This window comes from Pleuronectes platessa, chromosome 12 (assembly GCF_947347685.1).
Source record: "Pleuronectes platessa chromosome 12, fPlePla1.1, whole genome shotgun sequence".
In the NCBI taxonomy this organism is placed as follows: domain Eukaryota; kingdom Metazoa; phylum Chordata; class Actinopteri; order Pleuronectiformes; family Pleuronectidae; genus Pleuronectes; species Pleuronectes platessa.
The window spans coordinates 2,499,035-2,507,664 of NC_070637.1; positions in this window are offsets into that span (position 1 = coordinate 2,499,035).

Consider the following 8,630-nt stretch of genomic DNA (forward strand, 5'->3'; position numbering starts at 1 on the left):
ATCAATACCTCTATGCCTTTTTAAACTAAACACCTCCTTTTTTAGAACATAGGGCAAGTAACGTTCTGCCGCACTAATTAGCTTTAACTATAAGCTTTATCAAAAAGGAAGGTTTGAGCCTACTCTTAAACAAACAGTCTGCCTCCCGAACTGAAAGTGGTAGATTATTCCAAAGCAGAGGGGCTTGATGGCTAAAAGCTCTGGCTCCTACTCTACTTTTAGAGACTTTATGGACGACAAGTAGGCCTGCCTTTTGGGAGCGGAGTGCTCTAGTGGGTTGATAGGGTACTAACAGCTCTTTAAGATATAAGGCTATTCTAGATTTAACCGGAAGCCAGTGTAGCGATACTAATATTGGAGAAATGTGCTCTCTTTTCTTGGTTCTCGTCAGGACAAGTGCTGCGGCATTTTTGACAAGCTGTAGAGTCTTTAACTACTTACTGCTGGAGCCTGATAGTAATGAAATACAATAGTCCATTCTCGATGTAACAAAGGCGTGGACTAGTTTTTCTGCATCTTTTTGAGATAGGACATGTCGAATTTTTTAGATATTACGCAAGTGGAAAAAGGCTGTCCTAGAAATTCGTTTTAATTATGAGTTAAAAGGACAAATCAGGATCAAAGATCACTCCCAAGTTCCTGACTGTTTCATTAGAAGCAAGGGCAATGTCGTCTAGCGCAGCTATATCTTGAGATAATGTATCTCTAAGGTGTTTAGGGCGAAGTATTATAACCTGTGTTTTATCTGAGTTTAATAAGAGAAAATTGCGGGTCATCCAGGTTTTTATTTCCTTGAGACATGCTAGAAGTTTAGTTAATTGATCACTTTGTTCAGGTTTTAATGACAAGTATAACTGGGTGTCATCCGCATAGCAGTGGAAATTTACCGAGTGTGTCCTGATAATGTTTCCTAGTGGAAGCCTATATAATGAGAATAAAATTTGGCCGAGCACAGAGCCCTGTGGAACACCATGGTTAACTTTGGTGCGCACAGATGACTCATCATTAATTTGCACGAATTGGGAGCGATCAGAAATAATAAGATTCAAACCAGTTAAGGGCGGTTCCATTAATGTTAATTAACTGTTTAAGTCTTTGTAATAAAATGTGATGGTCAATTTTGTCGAATGCTGCACTGAGATCTAACAGAACGAGGACAGACACAAGTCCCTGATCTGAAGCTATTAGAAGGTCTTTAGCAGTGATGCCGGTAACGCGCTACTTAGTAACGTGTTACTCTAATCTGACCACTTTTTTCAGTAACGAGTAATCTAACGCGTTACTATTTCCAAACCAGTAATCAGATTAAAGTTACTTGTCCAAGTCACCTTGCGTTACTATTTCGGTATTTGTGGTTAACCCGCTGGGCACGTCCTGCGGCTGGGGGAGCAGTCGCCCCGTCGCCCTCCTCACCACGCCGCCGGAGGCTCGGTGTGCGGCACGCCTCAACGTCTTTTTAGGGGGGGATGTGCTCATCCGCGGTGCGGGGGCTTTCCTTCTAGTATGCCGCGGGGCGGTGTCCGTCGGCGCTGCGGAAGGCGGGGACCGGTTGGAGGGGACCGGGTACGGCGGTCGGCGGCAGCGACTCTGGACGCGTGTCGGTCCCGTCAGATCACCTCAGCTACAGCGCCCGTTGGGGGAACCCTCCGTTCGCGCGGGGGGGGGGGGGGGGGACCTCCGGCGGTGTCTAATAAAGTTAGTGTTGGCAAAACCGGTTGTCATTTTTATGTTGAGGCGGCGGGGGTGTTGTCGGCAGCTGCTGAATGTAACTAATAAAGTAACTTGTAATCTAACTTAGTTACTTTTAAAATCAAGTAACTTGTAATCTAACTTAGTTACTTTTAAAATCAAGTAACTTGTAAAGTAACTAAGTTACTTTTTCAAAGTAACTATGGCAACACTGGTCTTTAGTGACTTTTGCTAAGGCTGTCTCTGTACTGTGATTGGCTCTGAACCCAGACTGAAAGTCTTCATATGTATTATTTTCCTGGAGAAACTCACACAGCTGATTGGCTACAACTTTTTCTAAGATTTTAAACATGAAGGGGAGATTAGATATTGGTCTGTAATTGGCTAAAACCTCTGGGTCTAGGGTGGGTTTTTGAGAAGGGGTTTGATTACTGCTATTTTAAAAGACTGCGGTACATAACCTGATGATAATGACAGATTTTAAGTATTAAGTAACGAACTATCAATTAGGGGCAGAATTTTGAAGTAATTTAAAATTCTATTCTAGATTTAACTGGAAGCCAGTGTAGCGATGCTAATACTGGAGAAATGTGCTCTCTTCTCTTTGTTCTCGTCAGGACACGTGCTGCGGCATTTTGGACAAGCTGTAGAGTCTTTAACGACTTACTGCTGGAGCCTGATAATAATGAATTACAATAGTCCAGTCTCGATGTAACAAAGGCGTGGACTAGTTTTTCTGCATCTTATATAATAGTATAAATTATAGAATAGTAGGCAGCTCTTGCTTTGTGGAGAGCCTTTTTATATTCTTTAACACTATTCTTCCAGTCTATGAGATTTTCAATACGGTTACTGGAGAGCCATGTCGTGGCAATTCATAATAATCCCACCTTAGCAAGGAGGAAACGAGACACAATTCTCTTACAGTATTGTCACACTTTAATGCTCTAGCATGGTACATACAACAGAGTTGAGTTTGTCATATGCACCCAGACAGAAGACAGTGGTTGGTATTTATACATTTGGCTAACCCCACCCATTCGGGAGGGGGTTGTTAAACAGTTAATGACACAGGAGAAGCAGCACTTCAAACATCTTCAAGCTCCTCCTAGAGAGGAACAAACTTATTGATCAGCCTCTTTGATATAAAGGAAATAGGTGACCGATATCCTGTCCCCTGCTCTCAGACCCCTGGAGTGTAACATCTGTCTCCAAGATCCCTTCTTAGTGTCTACAACCACCACAAATCCCCCGTGCTGTAAGGTCTTTGTTAGGTGAATTTGTGTAAGGAACATCAAAGTAGTTCCTTACATCAATAATAATGCCTGAATAGTTAATTACTATCACACTGTGTCCGGACTAATTAGATCACTGTGACTGGAGTAATCAGGCCAACACTCACTCAGCTCTACAGGAAACAGCAACATCAAGTTACATTTGTTAGAGATTCAGTGATGATCAATCCAAGTATACATAAACATGATTATATTATGGTCACATGTTACATTTCTCTTACAGCCACTTCCTTTCAAGTTTTCTTGATAATTGTTTTAACTCATTTGTCTGGGAATTATACCACGGAGCTAATTTACTATGTTTGACATTTTTCTTTTTTAGAGGCGCTATTGAGGCCATCTTTATTATTGTCAACATGAATATTAATGTCACCAACAATAATAATTTTATTGGTCTTAATGTTAGGGTTTAGTGGAGGAGATGGACCCAGGATGCAGAGGTTACAAACAAAAAGGTATTTAATATAATAAAAGGCTTTAAACAAGACAAAAACAAAAACACTAACACTAACAGGTACGTACTGGCAACAAGGAGCACAGAGAACAAGGAAGCAGGAGAAGCTGGTCGAGACAGCAGAGACAAACAAACCATATCTATCACGTGTGGAAACGAGTTGGAAACGAGTAGCACAACCACGAGTAGAAAATAACGAGTACGAACCGACAGGGGACAAAGGGAAACACAGAGGCTTAAATACAGAGGAAAGGAAGGGGCAATTACGCACAGGTGAAACACATGAGGACTGGGAAGACAATCACCGAAAGGAAGTGACACATCCGAGAAGCTGGAAACACACAAGGAAGGAGAGACTACAAAATAAAACAGGAAACAGAACACACAAGGAGAAACAGAGTGCACACATGAAAACAGAGATCTAACAATTAACAGAAAACACTACAGAACCCCCCTCTCAAGGGCCGGATACCAGACGGCCCCAAAAAAAAAGAACCGAGACGGGAGGGAGGAGGGGGGAACCGGGGGATGGAATCCGGGACGTGGACAGAGTCTTGGTTGGACGCTCAGGGGCAAAGTGTTGAGACTCGGGAGGGGGGCGCCGTGGCCGCTCGGTGACAGAGTTCTGAGGCTCGGGAGGGCGGCGCCGTGGCCGCTCGGGGACAGAGTTCTGAGGCTCGGGAGGGCGGCGCCGTGGCCGCTCGGGGACAGAGTTCTGAGGCTTGGGAGGGCGGCACCGTGGCCGCTCAAAGGCAGAGTACAAGGGCTCCGGTGGACGACCCGGAGGCCGGTCAGGAGCCAAGCACGGGAGTTCGTCAGGCGGGCCGCTCGAAGACCGGTCAGAGGCAGAGGGCAAGAGCTCCGACCTCAGCCCCGGACGTGGGGCAGGAACTGGAGCTGGCACCGCGAGGACCTCAGATGCCGGAACCAGAGTGGCGTCTGCCGGGACCCTCCGGCGCGGGACAGGGACAGGAGCAGGTCCAGCGGAGACCTCGGACGCCGAAACACAGGGGACGTCAGGTTGGAACCGCCGGCGTGGAGCAGGGACCGCCGCCGCTGTGAAAACCTCTGACGCCAGAAGAGAAGAGACGTCAGAGGGGAACCTCCGCCGCAGAGCAGGGACTGGAGCAGACGCCGCTGTGAGGACCACTGACGTCGGAGAACGAGAGACATCAGCTGGGAGCCTCCAGCGCGGGGCAGGGGCTGGAGCAGATGCCGCTGTGAGGACCACTGACCTCGGAGAACAAGAGACATCAGCCGGGAGCCTCCGGCGTGGAGCAGGGACTGGAGCAGACGCTGCTGTGAGGACCACTGACGTCGCAGAACGAGAGACATCAGCTGGGAACCTCCGGCACGGAGCAGGGACTGGAGCAGGGACTGCAGCAGGGACTGCAACAGGCACCTCGAGGACCTCCGACGCCGAAACACACGGGACGTTAGCCGAGAGCCTCCGGCGCGGAGCAGGCACTGGAGCAGGGACTGGAGCCAACGCCGGTGTGAGGATCTCCGACGCCGAAACACAGGGGACGTCAGCCGAGAGCCTCCGGCGCGGAGCAGGCACTGGAGCAGGCACTGGAGCAGGGACTGGAGCAGGGACTGGAGCCAACACCGCTGTGAGGATCTCCAACGCCGAAACACACGGGACGTCAGCCGAGAGCCTCCGGCGCGGAGCAGGCACTGGAGCAGGGACTGGAGAAGGAGCTAGGAGAAGGGGCTGGAGCTGGCACCGCGAGGACCTCCGACGCCGTAACACAGGGGACGTCAGCCGAGAGCCTCCGGCGCGGAGCAGGGACTGCGTCTGGCTTGGGCCCAGTCGGAACTGGATGTGGCTGGGACCTTGGAGCATGCTGCTGGAGGGAGAGGCTTCTGCTGTGGATGCCCCCCCTCCACCGTCTACCCCCCACACCAGAACCTTTTTGGAGGCTGCGGGGTCCCCCAAGAGCCAGGCGGGTTCCCACAAACGGGTTAGCGGATGGGACAGCATGGCTGCGCAGCTTCCTACATCTCTCCTGCACCTCCGGGAGGTATGGCACGGTGTGGCTCACCCACGGTCGATCCTTCAGCCAGGCCTCCACTGCCAAGATCTCCCTCAGGGTCTCCGCAGGGTCTGGGGCTCCATCCTCCAGCTCGTACAACAGAAACTCAATATAATAAATTAACCTCTGCTGGGTCCATAGTTTGGTCGCTTCGTTCTGTTAGGGTTTAGTGGAGGAGATGGACCCAGGATGCAGAGGTTACAAACAAAAAGGTATTTAATATAAAAAAAGGCTTTAAACAAGACAAAAACAAAACACTAACACTAACAGGTACGTACTGGCGACAAGGAGCACAGAGAACAAGGAAGCAGGAGAAGCTGGTCGAGACAGCAGAGACAAACAAACCATATCTATCAAGTGTGGAAACGTGTGGAAACAAGTTGGAAACGAGTAGCACAACCAAGAGTAGAAAATAACGAGTACGAACCGACAGGGGACAAAGGGAAACACAGAGGCTTAAATACAGAGGAAAGGAAGGGACAATTACGCACAGGTGAAACACATGAGGACTGGGAAGACAATCACCGAAAGGAAGTGACACACCCGAGAAGCTGGAAACACACAAGGAAGGAGAGACTAAAAAATAAAACAGGAAACAGAACACACAAGGAGAAACAGAGTGCACACATGAAAACAGAGATCTAACAGTTAACAGAAAACACTACACTTAAGGACTAGGTTTGATAAAAACTCCATATAAGCCCCCGGAGCACGGTAAACTACAGCAAATATGATTGGCTGTTGGTGTTTCCTGGATTGGCGTGAAAGACTAAGAACAAGACATTCAAATGATTTGTAGCTGAGTTTAGGTTTAGTATTAATTGATAGACTGGAGTTAAAAATAGCACCAACTCCACCTCCTCGCCCAAATTCTCTGGGAACGTGTGAATTAATATGACTGGGGGGAGTAGATTCATTTAGACTGACATATTCATCAGGATGCAGCCACGTCTCAGTGAGGGATAATAAATCTATGTTGTAATCAGAGACTAGTTCATTAACTATAATAGCCTTAGTTGACAGTGATCTAATGTTTAAAAGACCACATTTAAAAGTCTTAGTATCCTGTGTTGTTTCAGAGGTTGTTTTAATTTGTATTAGATTATTGTGTGGAGTTCTCGCTCTGTTATTGTTTAATTTCAATAATTTAATCGGACGGTGGACAGACACAATCTCTATGGGGTTTTGTGACTGATCCAGAGGGAGCAAGTTTACACCGGAAAGATGAGCGGCAAACGCCCAGAACGAACAAGGCGTTGCAAGGTAGTGCTCGATGTCACGTAGGAACTACTTGGTCGTAACGTCACGTGCGACAATTACTTCTACAAACTCGCGTGGCAGCTCCTGATGACGAAGATCACCGTGGTCAGCACGGCTCGGTAGAGCAAATCCGAGCTCCCGACCAGGCTGCTCGAGGCCTATCACGCCCACCGCCACTCTGGTGTCCTACATCCAAAAGAAAAACAGGAACTTGGTGCTCTTGAGCACGCGCCACGTGGAGGTCGACGTCAGCGACAGCGAGGACGGGAAACTAGTCATCGTCCTGGACTACAACCGCAACAAAGGCGGGGTGGACAACCTAGGTGATCGGAACATAGAGCTGCAGGGGGATGACCGCGCTTGCCCCTTGTCATCTTCCACAACATACTCGACTGTGTGATATGGGGTGAGATCAACCATGACTGGATGCCGGGCAAGCAGAACAAGCGGAGGCTGTTCCTCGAGCAGCTTGGAAAGGATCTTGTGACTCCGTTCATCACACGAAGGGAGCGCATCCCCCGCACGGAAGCGTCCGTCCCTAGTCGCGCCGCAGCAGCCCTGCTCGAGGCGAGTAAGGGGAATAGGTGTCAGATATGCCCCAAGAAAAAGGACTGTCAAACTCACACCGTGTGCCGTGGGTATAACAAATATATCTGCAAGGACTGCTCACTTGTCTATTGCCCTACGTGTGCGTGCTAATATATGGTGGGCTATGTGAAGGGGCCAACAGCGGGGGAAGCAGGGACAGCACAAGGGTTATGAACATTTAAATTGGAATTTGTGCTGTGCACTTAAATATAAGGTAGGCAGGGACTTAATTCCCTTTAAAATTATCCAGGTGCTCATGCAGGATCTCGTTTCAGTTCACTCTTTATTGTTCGGTCTAAAATTTGTCAGCAATACTAGACTGTGTCCAGTGATTTTTCTTCTCTGTACTAGCACTGTGCAGGCTGTTAATAAAAGAGAAACTATCTTATTTTGTGTGCCTAGAACGTAGTTATCATAAGGGGCATTGTGTATCATTCCTGCTACTGATGAAAGGTCCATGTTTAATGATATGTACGGAATTTTTTGTGGTTATACTGTGGTTTATTAGTGCTCTTAGGTAGACACAAGAGGCACTTGTTTATCCTGTTGTGTTGATTCTTGGTTGTCCCTGGAAGTTCAGATGCACTAGTCCAATACTATCTGTGGTTGTTTTGTGTCTGTATAGGCCTACTATAAAAAGCACTTTGCATTTTTAATTTTAGTACTTGTACTTTTACTTTTGATACTTAAGTACATTTCAACACCAGATACTCTTGATACTTAAGTACATTTAATATGAGCTACTTTAAGACTTTTAATCAAGTCATTTTCTGACAGGTGACTTTTGCTTTTACCGGAGTCACAGTATGGCTTTCATGTACTTTATACACCACTGCAGATGAAGACGTCAACTTGGAAAGAAAATGAGATTCAAAAGCTGTTGGTGATGTTGGACGAAATGGTTTTAACAAAAACTTGATTTTTGCAGCATAATTGATGTCATGTCTTGCTTCCCACAGTCCACCCCACTCCAGAAAAAATGTCCCCTTTCAGTTAATTTAAAAAGAATAGTTCAAAAATGTTTACTATTAAGACTTTGCGAGAGACAACAGACATGTACAGTGTGCATCTTTTGAGAAAAAAATGAAGATAATATTCTTCTTTTCATGCACAATGTGGATTATTTTCACATGTGAATATTATGTCTTGGAATGAAAACTCTTGTTTTATGTATCTTGGGGAAATTAACAAATGAGAACTGATTAGTGTGTGCAGGTTTCTTCATAACCTCGAATCTCAACAAGAGGTTTGTAATGGAGCCAGCCGCTCCCTCCCCGTCTGAATGGGGAAAGAAGCAGCAATCTCTTC